Source organism: Lissotriton vulgaris, chromosome 4_1, assembly GCF_964263255.1.
Source record: "Lissotriton vulgaris chromosome 4_1, aLisVul1.2, whole genome shotgun sequence".
In the NCBI taxonomy this organism is placed as follows: Eukaryota; Metazoa; Chordata; class Amphibia; order Caudata; family Salamandridae; genus Lissotriton; species Lissotriton vulgaris.
Window position 1 is genome coordinate 1666277748 of NC_141691.1, and position 16768 is coordinate 1666294515.

Consider the following 16768-nt stretch of genomic DNA (forward strand, 5'->3'; position numbering starts at 1 on the left):
GTAACGCTTTGTTCGCCATAAGTTAGCAGGGTATGCTCAGACGTGAGTCCCTTGCTAACTTTGCCACTGGATTCAAGCAAGCGGGGCTGAAGATGGCTGAAATGCTAGAAACCGGTCCTCGGAATCTTGTTTCCGGTCCAGGGAAGGCATGGCTTGGCATTTCGGGCTAGACTGTTCCCATGAGGCACAGGGTCAGACTGATTGGCATTTGGCCATGTCTGAACTGGGGTGGCAGAGTGGGCTAAAGAATGGTGATGTATTAAACCCAGATCTGTTGACTAGGTGTGAGCGTTTGATTGGTTCAGATGCTCCGTCCATCACCACCCCTTTTGTACCGCTTTGTTCACCATAAGTTGGCAGGGTATGCTCAGACGTGAGTCCCTTGCTCACTTTGCCACTTGATTCAAGCAAGCCGGGCTGAAGACGGCTGAAATGCCAGAAACCGGTCCTCGGAAGCTTGTTTCCGGTCCAGGGAAGGCATAGTTTGGCAGTTCGGGCTGGACTGTTCCCATGAGGCACAGGGTCAGACTGATTTGCATATGGCCATGTCTGAACTGGGGTGGCAGAGTGGGCAAAAGAACGGTGATGGATTAAACTGAGATCTGTTGACTGGGTGTGAGTGTTTGATTGGTTCAGATGCTCCGTCCATCACCACCCCCTTTTGTGCTGCTTTGTTCGCCATAAGTTGGCAGGGTATGCTCAGACGTGAGTCCCTTGCTCACTTTGCCACTGGATTCAAGCAAGCCGGGCTGAAGACGGCTGGAGTGCCAGAAACCGGTCCTCGGAAGCTTGTTTCCGGTCCAGGGAAGACATGGCTTGGCAGTTCGGGCTGGACTGTTCCCATGAGGCACTGGGTCAGACTGATTTGCATATAGCCATGTCTGAACTGGGGTGGTAGAGTGGGCTAAAGAACGGTGATGGATTAAACCCAGATCTTTTGACTGGTTGTGAGTGTTTGATTGATTCAGATGCTCCGACCATCACCACCCCCTTTTGTACCGCTTTTGGCCGCCATAAGTGTGGCAGGGTATGCTCAGACATGAGTCTCTTGCTCACTTTGCCACTGGATTCAAGCAAGCCGGGCTGAAGACGGCTGGAATGCCAGAAACCGGTCTTCGGAAGCTTGTTTTCGGTCCAGGGAAGGCATGGCTTGGCAGTTCGGGTGGACTGTTCCCATGAGGCACAGGGTCAGACTGATTTGCATATGGCCATGTCTGAACTGGGGTGGAAGAGTGGGCTAAAGAACGGTGATGGATTAAACCCAGATCTGTTGACTGGGTGTGAGGGTTTTATTGGATCAGTTGCTCCGTCCATCACCTCCCCCTTTTGTAACGCTTTGTTCGCCATAAGTTAGCAGGGTATGCTCAGACGTGAGTCCCTTGCTCACTTTGCCACTGGATTCAAGCAAGCCGGGCTGAAGACGGCTGGAATGCTAGAAACCGGTCCTCGGAATCTTTTTTCCGGTCCAGGGAAGGCATGGCTTGGCAGTTCGGGCTAGACTGTTCCCATGAGGCACAGGGTCAGACTGATTGGCATATGGCCATGTCTGAACTGGGGTGGCAGAGTGGGCTAAAGAATGGTGATGGATTAAACCCAGATCTGTTGACTAGGTGTGAGCGTTTGATTGGTTCAGATGCTCCGTCCATCACCACCCCCTTTTGTACCGCTTTGTTCACCATAAGTTGGCAGGGTATGCTCAGACGTGAGTCCCTTGCTCACTTTGCCACTTGATTCAAGCAAGCCGGGCTGAAGACGGCTGAAATGCCAGAAACCGGTCCTCGGAAGCTTGTTTCCGGTCCAGGGAAGGCATAGTTTGGCAGTTCGGGCTGGACTGTTCCCATGAGGCATAGGGTCAGACTGATTTGCATATGGCCATGTCTGAACTGGGGTTGCAGAGTGGGCAAAAGAACGGTGATGGATTAAACTGAGATCTGTTGACTGGGTGTGAGTGTTTGATTGGTTCAGATGCTCCGTCCATCACCACCCCCTTTTGTGCTGCTTTGTTCGCCATAAGTTGGCAGGGTATGCTCAGACGTGAGTCCCTTGCTCACTTTGCCACTGGATTCAAGCAAGCCGGGCTGAAGACGGCTGAAATGCTAGAAACCAGTCCTCGGAATCTTGTTTCCGGTCCAGGGAAGGCATGGCTTGGCAGTTCGGGCTAGACTGTTCCCATGAGGCACAGGGTCAGACTGATTGGCATATGGCCATGTCTGAACTGGGGTGGCAGAGTGGGCTAAAGAATGGTGATGGATTAAACCCAGATCTGTTGACTAGGTGTGAGCGTTTGATTGGTTCAGATGCTCCGTCCATCACCACCCCCTTTTGTACCGCTTTGTTCACCATAAGTTGGTAGGGTATGCTCAGACGTGAGTCCCTTGCTCACTTTGCCACTTGATTCAAGCAAGCCGGGCTGAAGACGGCTGAAATGCCAGAAACCGGTCCTCGGAAGCTTGTTTCCGGTCCAGGGAAGGCATAGTTTGGCAGTTCGGGCTGGACTGTTCCCATGAGGCACAGGGTCAGACTGATTTGCATATGGCCATGTCTGAACTGGGGTGGCAGAGTGGGCAAAAGAACGGTGATGGATTAAACTGAGATCTGTTGACTGGGTGTGAGTGTTTGATTGGTTCAGATGCTCCATCCATCACCACCCCCTTTTGTGCTGCTTGGTTCGCCATAAGTTGGCAGGGTATGCTCAGACGTGAGTCCCTTGCTCACTTTGCCACTGGATTCAAGCAAGCCGGGCTGAAGACGGCTGAAGTGCCAGAAACCGGTCCTCGGAAGCTTGTTTCCGGTCCAGGGAAGACATGGCTTGGCAGTTCGGGCTGGACTGTTCCCATGAGGCACAGGGTCAGACTGATTTGCATATAGCCATGTCTGAACTGGGGTGGCAGAGTGGGCTAAAGAACGGTGATGGATTAAACCCAGATCTTTTGACTGGGTGTGAGTGTTTGATTGATTCAGATGCTCCGACCATCACCATCCCCTTTTGTACCGCTTTTGGCCGCCATAAGTGTGGCAGGGTATGCTCAGACATGAGTCTCTTGCTCACTTTGCCACTGGATTCAAGCAAGCCGGGCTGAAGACGGCTGGAATGCCAGAAACCGGTCTTCGGAAGCTTGTTTTCGGTCCAGGGAATGCATGGCTTGGCAGTTCGGGTGGACTGTTCCCATGAGGCACAGGGTCAGACTGATTTGCATATGGCCATGTCTGAACTGGGGTGGCAGAGTGGGCTAAAGAACGGTGATGGATTAAACCCAGATCTGTTGACTGGGTGTGAGTGTTTTATTGGATCAGTTGCTCCGTCCATCACCTCCCCCTTTTGTAACGCTTTGTTCGCCATAAGTTAGCAGGGTATGCTAAGACGTGAGTCCCTTGCTCACTTTGCCACTGGATTCAAGCAAGCCGGGCTGAAGACGGCTGAAATGCTAGAAACAGGTCCTCGGAATCTTGTTTCCGGTCCAGGGAAGGCATGGCTTGGCAGTTCGGGCTAGACTGTTCCCATGAGGCACAGGGTCAGACTGATTGGCATATGGCCATGTCTGAACTGGGGTGGCAGAGTGGGCTAAAGAATGGTGATGGATTAAACCCAGATCTGTTGACTAGGTGTGAGCGTTTGATTGGTGCAGATGCTCCGTCCATCACCACCCCCTTTTGTACCGCTTTGTTCACCATAAGTTGGCAGGGTATGCTCAGACGTGAGTACCTTGCTCACTTTGCCACTTGATTCAAGCAAGCCGGACTGAAGACGGCTGAAATGCCAGAAACCGGTCCTCGGAAGCTTGTTTCCGGTCTAGGGAAGGCATAGTTTGGCAGTTCGGGCTGGACTGTTCCCTTGAGGCACAGGGTCAGACTGATTTGCATATGGCCATGTCTGAACTGGGGTGGCAGAGTGGGCAAAAGAACGGTGATGGATTAAACTGAGATCTGTTGACTGGGTGTGAGTGTTTGATTGGTTCAGATGCTCCGTCCATCACCACCCCCTTTTGTGCTGCTTTGTTCGCCATAAGTTGGCAGGGTATGCTCAGACGTGAGTCCCTTGCTCACTTTGCCACTGGATTCAAGCAAGCCGGACTGAAGACGGCTGGAGTGCCAGAAACCGGTCCTCGGAAGCTTGTTTCCGGTCCAGGGAAGACATGGCTTGGCAGTTCGGGCTGGACTGTTCCCATGAGGCACAGGGTCAGACTGATTTGCATATAGCCATGTCTGAACTGGGGTGGCAGAGTGGGCTAAAGAACGGTGATGGATTAAACCCAGATCTTTTGACTGGTTGTGAGTGTTTGATTGATTCAGATGCTCCGACCATCACCACCCCTTTTTGTACCGCTTTTGGCCGCCATAAGTGTGGCAGTGTATGCTCAGAGATGAGTCTCTTGCTCACTTTGCCACTGGATTCAAGCAAGCCGGGCTGAAGACGGCTGGAATGCCAGAAACCGGTCTTCGGAAGCTTGTTTCCGGTCCAGGGAAGACATGGCTTGGCAGTTCGGGCTGGACTGTTTCCATGAGGCACAGGGTCAGACTGATTTGCATATAGCCATGTCTGAACTGGGGTGGCAGAGTGGGCTAAAGAACGGTGATGGATTAAACCCAGATCCTTTGACTGGGTGTGAGTGTTTGATTGATTCAGATGCTCCGACCATCACCACCCCCTTTTGTACCGCTTTTGGCCGCCATAAGTGTGGCAGGGTATGCTCAGACATGAGTCTCTTGCTCACTTTGCCACTGGATTCAAGCAAGCCGGGCTGAAGACGGCTGGAATGACAGAAACCGGTCTTCGGAAGCTTGTTTTCGGTCCAGGGAAGGCATGGCTTGGCAGTTCGGGTGGTCTGTTCCCATGAGGCACAGGGTCAGACTGATTTGCATATGGCCAGGTCTGAACTGGGGTGGCAGAGTGGGCTAAAGAACGGTGATGGATTAAACCCAGATCTGTTGACTGGGTGTGAGGGTTTTATTGGATCAGTTGCTCCGTCCATCACCTCCCCCTTTTGTAACGCTTTGTTCGCCATAAGTTAGCAGGGTATGCTCAGACGTGAGTCCCTTGCTCACTTTGCCACTGGATTCAAGCAAGCCGGGCTGAAGACGGCTGAAATGCTAGAAACCGGTCCTCGGAATCTTGTTTCCGGTCCAGGGAAGGCATGGCTTGGCAGTTCGGGCTAGACTGTTCTCATGAGGCACAGGGTCAGACTGATTGGCATATGGCCATGTCTGAACTGGGGTGTCAGAGTGGGCTAAAGAATGGTGATGGATTAAACCCAGATCTGTTGACTAGGTGTGAGCGTTTGATTGGTTCAGATGCTCCGTCCATCACCACCCCCTTTTGTACCGCTTTGTTCACCTTAAGTTGGCAGGGTATGCTCAGACGTGAGTCCCTTGCTCACTTTGCCACTTGATTCAAGCAAGCCGGGCTGAAGACGGCTGAAATGCTAGAAACCGGTCCTCGGAATCTTGTTTCCGGTCCAGGGAAGGCATGGCTTGGCAGTTCGGGCTAGACTGTTCCCATGAGGCACAGGGTCAGACTGATTGGCATATGGCCATGTCTGAACTGGGGTGGCAGAGTGGGCTAAAGAATGGTGATGGATTAAACCCAGATCTGTTGACTAGGTGTGAGCGTTTGATTGGTTCAGATGCTCCTTCCATCACCACCCCCTTTTGTACCGCTTTGTTCACCATAAGTTGGCAGGGTATGCTCAGACGTGAGTCCCTTGCTCACTTTGCCACTTGATTCAAGCAAGCCGGGCTGAAGACGGCTGAAATGCCAGAAACCGGTCCTCGGAAGCTTGTTTCCGGTCCAGGGAAGGCATAGTTTGGCAGTTCGGGCTGGACTGTTCCCATGAGGCACAGGGTCAGACTGATTTGCATATGGCCATGTCTGAACTGGGGTGGCAGAGTGGGCAAAAGAACGGTGATGGATTAAACTGAGATCTGTTGACTGGGTGAGAGTGTTTGATTGGTTCAGATGCTCCGTCCATCACCACCCCCTTTTGTGCTGCTTTGTTCGCCATAAGTTGGCAGGGTATGCTCAGACGTGAGTCCCTTGCTCACTTTGCCACTGGATTCAAGCAAGCCGGGCTGAAGACGGCTGAAATGCTAGAAACCGGTCCTCGGAATCTTGTTTCCGGTCCAGGGAAGGCATGGCTTGGCAGTTCGGGCTAGACTGTTCCCATGAGGCACAGGGTCAGACTGATTGGCATATGGCCATGTCTGAACTGGGGTGGCAGAGTGGGCTAAAGAATGGTGATGGATTAAACCCAGATCTGTTGACTAGGTGTGAGCGTTTGATTGGTTCAGATGCTCCGTCCATCACCACCCCCTTTTGTACCGCTTTGTTCACCATAAGTTGGCAGGGTATGCTCAGACGTGAGTCCCTTGCTCACTTTGCCACTTGATTCAAGCAAGCCGGGCTGAAGACGGCTGAAATGCCAGAAACCGGTCCTCGGAAGCTTGTTTCCGGTCCAGGGAAGGCATAGTTTGGCAGTTCGGGCTGGACTGTTCCCATGAGGCACAGGGTCAGACTGATTTGCATATGGCCATGTCTGAACTAGGGTGGCAGAGTGGGCAAAAGAACGGTGATGGATTAAACTGAGATCTGTTGACTGGGTGTGAGTGTTTGATTGGTTCAGATGCTCCATCCATCACCACCCCCTTTTGTGCTGCTTTGTTCGCCATAAGTTGGCAGGGTATGCTCAGACGTGAGTCCCTTGCTCACTTTGCCACTGGATTCAAGCAAGCCGGGCTGAAGACGATGGAGTGCCAGAAATCGGTCCTCGGAAGATGGTTTCCGGTCCAGGGAAGACATGGCTTGGCAGTTCGGGCTGGACTGTTCCCATGAGGCACAGGGTCAGACTGATTTGCATATAGCCATGTCTGAACTGGGGTGGCAGAGTGGGCTAAAGAACGGTGATGGATTAAACCCAGATCTTTTGACTGGGTGTGAGTGTTTGATTGATTCAGATGCTCCGACCTTCACCACCCCCTTTTGTACCGCTTTTGGCCGCCATAAGTGTGGCAGGGTATGCTCAGACATGAGTCTCTTGCTCACTTTGCCACTGGATTCAAGCAAGCCGGGCTGAAGACGGCTGGAATGCCAGAAACCGGTCTTCGGAAGCTTGTTTTCGGTCCAGGGAAGGCATGGCATGGCAGTTCGGGTGGACTGTTCCCATGAGGCACAGGGTCAGACTGATTTGCATATGGCCATGTCTGAACTGGGGCGGCAGAGTGGGCTAAAGAACGGTGATGGATTAAACCCAGATATGTTGACTGGGTGTGAGTGTTTGATTGGTTCAGATGCTCCGTCCATCACCACCCCCTTTTGTGCTGCTTTGTTCGCCATAAGTTCCAAAGTGGCAAAGTGAGTCCCTTGCTCACTTTGCCACTGGATTCAAGCAAGCCGGGCTGAAGACGGCTGGAGTGCCAGAAACCGGTCCTCAGAAGCTTGTTTCCGGTCCAGGAAAAACATGGCTTGGCAGTTCGGGCTGGACTGTTCCCATGAGGCACAGGGTCAGACTGATTTGCATATAGCCATGTCTGAACTGGGGTGGCAGAGTGGGCTAAAGAACGGTGATGGATTAAACCCAGATCTTTTGACTGGTTGTGAGTGTTTGATTGATTCAGATGCTCCGACCATCACCACCCCCTTTTGTACCGCTTTTGGCCGCCATAAGTGTGGCAGGGTATGCTCAGACATGAGTCTCTTGCTCACTTTGCCACTGGATTCAAGCAAGCCCGGCTGAAGACGGCTGGAATGCCAGAAACCGGTCTTCGGAAGCTTGTTTCCGGTCCAGGGAAGACATGGCTTGGCAGTTCGGGCTGGACTGTTTCCATGAGGCACAGGGTCAGACTGATTTGCATATAGCCATGTCTGAACTGGGGTGGCAGAGTGGGCTAAAGAACGTTGATGGATTAAACCCAGATCTTTTGACTGGGTGTGAGTGTTTGATTGGTTCAGATGCTCCGTCCTTTACCACCCCCTTTTGAACCGCTTTTGGCCGCCATAAGTGTGGCAGGGTATGCTCAGACGTGAGTCCCTTGCTCACTTTGCCACTGGATTCAAGCAAGCCGGGCTGAAGACGGCTGGAGTGCCAGAAACCGGTCCTCGGAAGCTTGTTTCCGGTCCAGGGAAGACATGGCTTGGCAGTTCAGGCTGGACTGTTCCCATGAGGCACAGGGTCAGACTGATTTGCATATAGCCATTTCTGAACTGGGGTGGCAGAGTGGGCTAAAGAACGGTGATGGATTAAACCCAGATCTTTTGACTGGGTGTGAGTGTTTGATTGATTCAGATGCTCCGACCATCACCACCCCCTTTTGTACCGCTTTTGGCCGCCATAAGTGTGGCAGGGTATGCTCAGACATGAGTCTCTTGCTCACTTTGCCACTGGATTCAAGCAAGCCGGGCTGAAGACGGCTGGAATGCCAGAAACCGGTCTTTGGAAGCTTGTTTCCGGTCCAGGGAAGACATGGCTTGGCAGTTCGGGCTGGACTGTTTCCATGAGGCACAGGGTCAGACTGATTTGCATATAGCCATGTCTGAACTGGGGTGGCAGAGTGGGCTAAAGAACGGTGATGGATTAAACCCAGATCTTTTGACTGGGTGTGAGTGTTTGATTGATTCAGATGCTCCGTCCATCACCACCCCCTTTTGTACCGCAGAGTAACAAGAAAGCATTGTTCGTCCGGCATACTGATTGTTCTTAGCATCGCGAGAAAACTCTTCGTGTCTTGTATATAAGTACTGGTGGCTTGTATAATAGGTCTCACAAAGAAATCACAGTACTTAGAGAGGGGTTCCAACAGGGAACTAATCCCCGAGACGATAGGTCATCCGGGACGTGGTAACACGTTTTTATGGGTTTTGGGTAATATGTAAAAATATGGAACCCTCCCTTCATAAGTAGTTAGAAAATCCACCTCTTTTTTGGTAATCAGTCCGTCTCTCTCTGCTGTGGAACCAATTCATAGATTTCTTCCCGTAAGTCAGCAGTAGGGTCTACTCTGAATGGGATGTAATTTATAGGGTTGTTCAGTAGGTGTTTGCACTCTTTATCGTAGTCCACCTTGTCCTGAATAACCACCCCACCACCCTTGTCCACGCTTTTAATTACTATTCCATTGTTCTGTTTTCTGGTTCAATGATTGAATAGCCTGAAATTCCCCAGCTGTCAGGTTCTTGAAGGGAACAGGTTAATTCAGTAATTCTACTTCCTGGAAAACTGCCTGTTCAAACGCTAGATTTTCAGAGTGTGCGGGGGAGGTACAAAAGACGATTTCAATCTGAAATCCGTATCACTCTGGTTAAGTTCAGTCAAGTCACTCTCTTTGTTTTCAAAAAAGCTCTATAGTCTTAAAATCCTGAAAAATTCACTCAGTTCACACTGTAGTTTAAACCTGTCTAAGCGTGGGGTGGGGTTAAAACCCAGGCCTTTCTCTAGGACATCTTTTTCGGCCACCCTGAGATTGTGAGAGGACAATTTAGTTATCAGGGTTTCGCACTGCTTGGACCCGCCCTCTGCTCGCCCAACTTGCTCCAGGTGTTGTCCCCCACTGCCTCGGGTTGTTCCCAATGGACTGGGTGGGGCCCTTCTTTTGTCTCCCCCTTCCCTGTCTACCTCTGCCTAAAAAAGGTTGCGGGTACATATTTTGGTTGTACTGTGGGGGTGGAGAAAAATGCGGGTTCCACCTATCATTGGGGAGAATGGTGCCTGAAAGACATTTTGGTGGTATGGCCCTATCCCTTGTTGGTGATACGGGGGCTGCCAACCCTGAAAAGGGTACTGTTTTTGTTGCTGTCCTCGTCCTCTGCCTCGACCCCTACCTCTACCTTTCTTACCTGTACTTTCAGAACTCTAGCCACTTGTGTTAAAATCCACAGAGGTGTCAGAAGTGTAGCCCGATCCCGTCGGTGGTGTATAATCGGGACTGGAGTAGGGGTAAACCTTGACAAGGGACCAACGCTTAAGATCTTTTTGCAGTTTTTGTGACTTCGACTGGGCAAGATTTTCTTTGTACTCATTCTGTTCTTTATTCATCTCCTCTAGCCTTTTCTTGTACCCTGTAATGGTCGCTTTGAAGTGAATTTCAGTTGTCTGAATTTCTATAAGGAGAGCTTCAGAGAGACGAAGTGCGGTCTTGATTATTTGTATTCCCCAGTCTCGCGTGCAGTGCCACGCAATTTGCGCCCACTCACTACATAATCGTTTTGCCAATTGACATCATAGATTGTTTTCAGAAACTCCCCACTGTCTTTGGTTTATGAAGGTAGATTCTGTACATGTGGTTGTAAAAAGTGGTCTATAAATTTGCTTGTGTTCTCGAAGAGTCCTCCGATTGCCGATATTATGGGTCTTCCTGGGGGGCATTGCTCCTTCTTATGGATTTTTGGGATGAGATAGAGGTGCGGGTGACTGGATCGTTGTTCTTCATGAAATCAAACTCTTGTTTGCTAATGAGTCCTGTCCTCTTCAAGTCATAAAGGCTTTTGTGATACCTTTCTTGTATATTGGCAATGTTTGTTGCGCTAATCCGTATGTAACATTCCCTGTCGGATAGTTGCATCTGTGCCTCTTTGTTGTACATTTCTTTTGACCAAAGGACCACATTGCCCCCTTTGTCTGACCAGCGTTGCATAATGTCAGTTCTATCTTTAATCTTTTTCATTACTTTGTCATACTCCATTCTTTCATTAGGTCTTGTTTTGTGAAGTGGTTACTGCTTATCAGTGAAAGTTCTTTTAAATCCTTAATCACTTTATCTGAAAAGATGTCGATGTTATCTTTGGGCATAAGTGGACAGAATGTAGATCTAGGTTTGAATGGAGTTTTGCAGGTTCTATGTATGTTGATGCCTGCGTGGGTTGCTGCATCTTCTGACCCCATGGTGACTGTTTCCCCCTCTGCATCTAATTCTGCCATGTCTCTAATAAAATCCATGTCGGCTATATTCCAGTTACTATGTGATTCATTGCTTGTTTCTTCATTGTTTGGATTGATGCATTCATCCCGCGTGTTAAAAAAAATCCTCAGTTTTAGTTTCCTTGTGAATTGGTGTACATCAATGCGCATTTCTATATAATCAAAGTTTGTTCTTTTACATTATGACAGTCCAAGTGTCAATGTTTCTTTTTCTTTTGGTGTGAGAGCCATGTTTGATAGATTTATGACTGTGTTTTTTTGTTGCTCTGTTGTTTCTCTCATTGTCTGTTGTATCTTCTGTAGGGTTGTTTCTTTGTTTGTTGATTTGTGTTTGCCCCATCTCCTGTTTTTGTGCCTTCTGCGCCTTGATTTGTGGTTTTGGTTACCTTGCATTCCTTGTGTGGTTGTCGTGGCCTGAGAGTCTTCAGGCGGTCTGCCCGTAAAAAAGCGAATTCTTCAACGGGTGTTGGAAATGAACGTGTTTGGCCCGATGCTCCGGATGTGCCGGGGTCTGATTCTGCCCCTGAGCTGACATCGGATTCACTTGGCCCCAAGTCTTCATGCGTTTCGCTATTGGTTGGTGGTAACTTTTGATGTCTGATGTTATCGAATTTACGGCAAATGTGTAAATTCTACCTTTGAGGTAGTCGTTTCTGTCTCGTTGGAACTTGTTTGCTTTTCTTTCTTTTATCGTTTGCTTGTATTTAATCACTCTATTTTTTATTTCTGTCATGCTTTTATTTATTTTATCTTGGTTCGCATTTTCCTCCAATTGTTTACTTACACCTTCCAGTTTGGCTAGCAGTTTCTCGCGGTCTGATAAGGTGTATTTAATCTGGATTTGGAGCATATTTTTGTATGATTGGGCATTGTTGTCTGCCATTCCTGTAGCATGGCTGGGTCTGGGTTTTCGTACGTTGGTACCAATAATATCCTGAGTTCCCGTGGCACTCGGCCTACTTCCAAAAACCTTCATAGTGAGGTACACTCTCACCACTTGGAGATTTCTTGTTTACTGAGTTTTTCAAATTCCTTTAATTGTGCCTTTACATTGGAGCCTTGTGCTTGCTGCTGCCCCGATTCTCCCGTTGTTTCTGGGCTTGTGCTTTTATCAATGTCACAGAAGATGTCTAATGCCCCCTCCGGACATTCCCTGATGCACTCCTCAGCCATCGTTTAAATTGAAATAAAGTTGATTTTCTTTGATGCCCACTGCCGTTTTGTGTTTCCGAAAAAAATACCTCTCCCAGCAGCCACTTCACACGGACCTAACGAAATACACTTATGAAAGCACTTGTATGCTTACCTGGACACTCGGATGCCCTCCAGCACCTGCAAGGATCCAGGAGCCCGCGTCTGTGCGATCAGTCCGTGCACTTCTCGTCCAGCGAATTCTGGCTCTGGGGGCTCTTCGATTTCCTTGATGCCAAAGAATAATCCAATTCGTTTTGCCAGGCAGCGAAGAGCTCCTAATCGAGGAAGGTCAGTGTGAGGGACTCCGGCACGTCCCTGTGTATAATTTCCAATCCTGTATCCTTGCCTACGAAATCAGGCGCTGACACCGTGGGATCAAGATCATAGAAAAATTGTATTTATTTCATACGATCAGCTTGACACGTTTCGGCAGCAGAACCGCCTTGCTCACAACATTTTGACACTGAGTGAAAAGGTAATATATATGTGTACTAAAGTGATTGGCTTGGTTGTGGCGTGAGTGGGTTGCCATGGATACTTCCCCTGCATAACAGTCATGGAAAAGGTATGCTACATAACATATGTCGAGTCATGTTCATGCAGTCTTTCCTCTAAAAACAGTATTTGCTATTTTGGTTGATGTTGACTTCTACATCACATTAAATTGGCATGTGAAAAGAAAATAATTAAATTAAATATAATACAGTAAAAACTAACATTTTTGGCACAATTAGAGACGAAGTAAAGCATTCTGGCAATTATACATTATAGTCTCATGCAGTGAGTGCTCTATATACAGTGTAGTTTTTACTCTTATGTTCTTGCCCTTGTGTAAACATCACATCGGTTCTGTAGCGTTTTCACTATGCTCCTCTGAAGTTCGTGTTATGTATTTATGTTACTTGTCATCGCATGTTGTACTTGCTGCATTGTGGGCATGCTCCCAAAATTTCAATTATTCAATTATCAATGTTCTTGCATGTGTTCAATCACTCAATTATATCAATGTACATGCATGCGTACAGTATTCCTTAGTAGGGAATGTGTACCTCTATTGACTTATCAATTGCATGCTGTTAGATTTGGGGGCTCTTGTTGGCACCGGTAGGTTGTTGTGACAAGTAGGGACCCTCTCCTCTAGTCAGGACAAGGGGATTACCCTCCTAAAATAACCCCTGCTCACCCTCTAGGCTGCGCAGCGCGAACAGTCAAGGCTTATTTCAGAGGCGTTGTAAGTTAAGCAGTTGTGGCCACATACAATAACCCAGTGACAACATTACAAATGGACACCACACCGGTTTTCTATAAAAAATAAGTAGACTTTATATAGAGTTACCACAAGACCATAAACGACAAAAATACACACTATGATTACTTTAAGATGGTAGATTTAAGCTTAGTTCAGTTCAGTTCTTTGATGCAACACTCTGTGTCAATGCATCCTAAGTTGCGTTGCGCTTCCATGACAAGCAATGTCGCAGTGATGGGAAATGCGGCAAAGTTCAGATACAAAGAAATAAATATGTGAAGATCTTCCAGATGCTGCACGCTTATCGGGGATGCGAGAAGTCCTCGGTTTGATGCGTGGACTGCAGCGGCGACACCCTTACGATACGAGGGCAACAGCTCCAGCGGAGGCTCTTCTCCACGATGCGTGAAGCTTCCGCTCAATGCGACAACTACAGCGGCGTCATCCAAGATGCAACGGCAGCAGCTCCGATGGTGGCACGCTTCTCGGGGATGCGAGGTGCTCTTGGTCGATGCAGTGCAATGCGACAGTTCCAACTGTGACACGCTCCTGCTTCGGAGTTGCGACGGCAGGCACAGCGACGGCAACACTCTCCGACCTCGTTGCGAGATGTTTCTCCTGATGCGGTGCAGTGCGACAACTACAGCGGTAACATCCTCCTTCTTCTGAGTTGCGACGGCAGCAGCAGCGACGGTGACACGCTTCCTCTTCATTGTGGCACGCTTCTATCCGATGCGGTGCAGTGCGACAGTTCCAGTGGCGACACCCTTCTTCGGAGTTGCGACGGCAGGCACAGCAGCGGCGACACGCTTCTTCTCGTTGAGTCGCGCTTCCAGCTCCATGCGACATGCAGCTCCTCAAAAGGCCCAAAACAGCAGCACGCACTTCCACAGGAACTCTGGGGAGCTGGGAGGTGAAGTCTGTTGTCCCTGAGACTTCAGCAGGAGGCAAGCTCTTTTCTAAGCCCTTGGAGATCCTTCACAAGTTGAAAGCAAAGTACACAAAGTTCCTTTCTCCTTCCTTTGGCAGTAAGGCAACCACTGCAGGCCAATCCCCCAAGAAGCACTTCAGCTTGGGAATAGTCTCTCCTCAGTTTCCTCAGGTTCCTCTCCTCAGTAAAGGTTTCTTCTTGTAGTCCAAAGTGATCTAATCTCATGGGATCAGGGTCCCAATACTTATACCCCAAAATCCTTTGTTCTCTGAGGGGCCTTTGCCCAGTCCAAACCAGTTCTGAAGCACTCTGTTTACCAGACTTCTCCTTTCCTTTCACAGTGCAGGGCAGAAACATCAGACTCCACACAGGAGGTGGAGCCAGCATTGTGGAAGGCAAGTACAGTCCAGGAGCACTTTGTTTACAGGACTCCTTCTTTTCTTTCAGTGTGCAGGGCAGAAACATTAGCCACTCCCCAGGGGGTGGAGTCAGCATTGTGGAAGGCAGACACAGCCCTATTCAAGGTTCAGGTGCAACTCCTCCCTCCCATCTAGATGCAGATCTCTCTATTCACCATTGGGTGACTCAGCCTGTTTCCTGGAATTCCCCAGCCCTGTCACTCTCAAACACCAGACATAGGAATACACAACCTAGCAGAGGCAGGTTTGAATGGTTAGACAAGCAAATACCTACTTTCTAAAAGTGGTATTTGCGAATACAGAATATTAAAAAAAACTTTACTAAAATATGTATTTTATTATTCTGAGTTCAGACATACTAAACTCAAATTTATACCATGTTCTCTGAGACAGTTAGGATTATAAAGTATAACAGTTCTAACAGCCCATTCTGGCCTATGGAGAACAGGTAGCCTTGCAATCGTAAAAAAAGAAAATGGCTGTAATTCACTATTAGGACATGCCACACATACCAGGGCTTGTCCTACCTTATACTTACAATGCACCCTGCCCTTGGGCCTACCATAGGGGTGACTGATATGAAGAAACGGGAAGGTTTAGGGACTGGCAAGTGGGTGTACCTGCCTGTCAGCGTGACAGTACCAGACTGCACGCAGGCTCTGCAAGGCAGACCTTAGACCCATTTTACAAGGCTGCTTCTGTGGGTGGCACAACCAGTGCTTTAGGCCCACCAGCAGCATTTGGATTTACACGCCCTGGGCACACTCAGTTCACTAGACTAGGGTCTGACAAGTAAACCAAATAGCCAAACATGGAACCACTGATTAGTACATCTATTTACAATAGGGAGCACTTGCACTGAGGCATGGGATAGCAGTGGCACATTGCCCAAAGCATACAACACCAGCAAAAATACATGAGGCAACAACAAAAATGGAAGGGAGACCCACGCCAATAGTGCCAGGTCTCACACCTACATGCAATATTCCGTAGTAGAGAATACGTACCTCTATTTACGTATCAATTTGCATGCATACCAGTAGTATTCCCTTGTTACATTGTGTTGTACTTATCCCTGTACTCACGGTTTCAAATGGTCACTCTCAACAGTTCAATTACTTGATTTCATTGTTTTTCAATGTGTGATCTTTATGAGGTTGTCCATTTGTGTCGCTGCCTCTCGGCATTTCAATGTTTTTTCGATGTTTGACCTTTTGAGGTTGTCAATATGGGGGTTCATCCCTCTCGATTCTTCAATGTATCTTCATTATAATCTTCACTAGGTTGTGGGGGTATTCTTTTCAATTTTTCAATGTGTGACCCTTAATGAGGTCGTCTTGGTTTTATCCCTTTCTATAGCTCAATATGTTACCTGTTACTTTGTAATACTTTTCCAAAGTTGTCTACATTATATTTTATTGCTGTTTTAACAGGGTAGTATGAAGAATCTTTTGTTGTTCTTTCCTCTGCTTCTCTGTTTGCTATTTCTATTTACTCAGTGCCTGTCTCCTTTCATACCTTTCCTTCCAGTGGGTGTGTCTGGAGTAGTGCTTGGGTTTCTCTTTCCATACTTTTCTTGTTGTTTTATGGAGAAGGGAGAATGAGTACTTATTTATGTGTTTGTACCCTTAAGAGGTTTCCTCCCACTTTTTCTACCTTTCTGTTCCATCCATGCAGTTTTTGTGCTTTTGCCAGTTCCTTTTGCTCCAGTGTTTTTACTTCTCTATTGTTCCATCTGCTGCTGGGTTAGGGAAGTAAGGGAGATATGTAGTATCTTACACCTCTGTCCATATTTGTTGTTCCCCTCTTCCATCATGCTATGCCTCTAGAATGTTACAGTGTGATGATGCTCTGTGGAATGTTGGGTGTTTTGAAGAAAGGCACTGTTGAGATTGGCTGAGCTGCCTGATGGCTGCTCCTGGTGGGGCTTATACATTATTACTTCTGGACTCAACTACTTATTTTCAATAAACCAACTTGAAATACCTCAACATGTCCGGCTTCATTTACTATAATAAGCATGACTGCTGGGCAGTTACCGAATTATGTACCAACCCAAGGCCATATATAA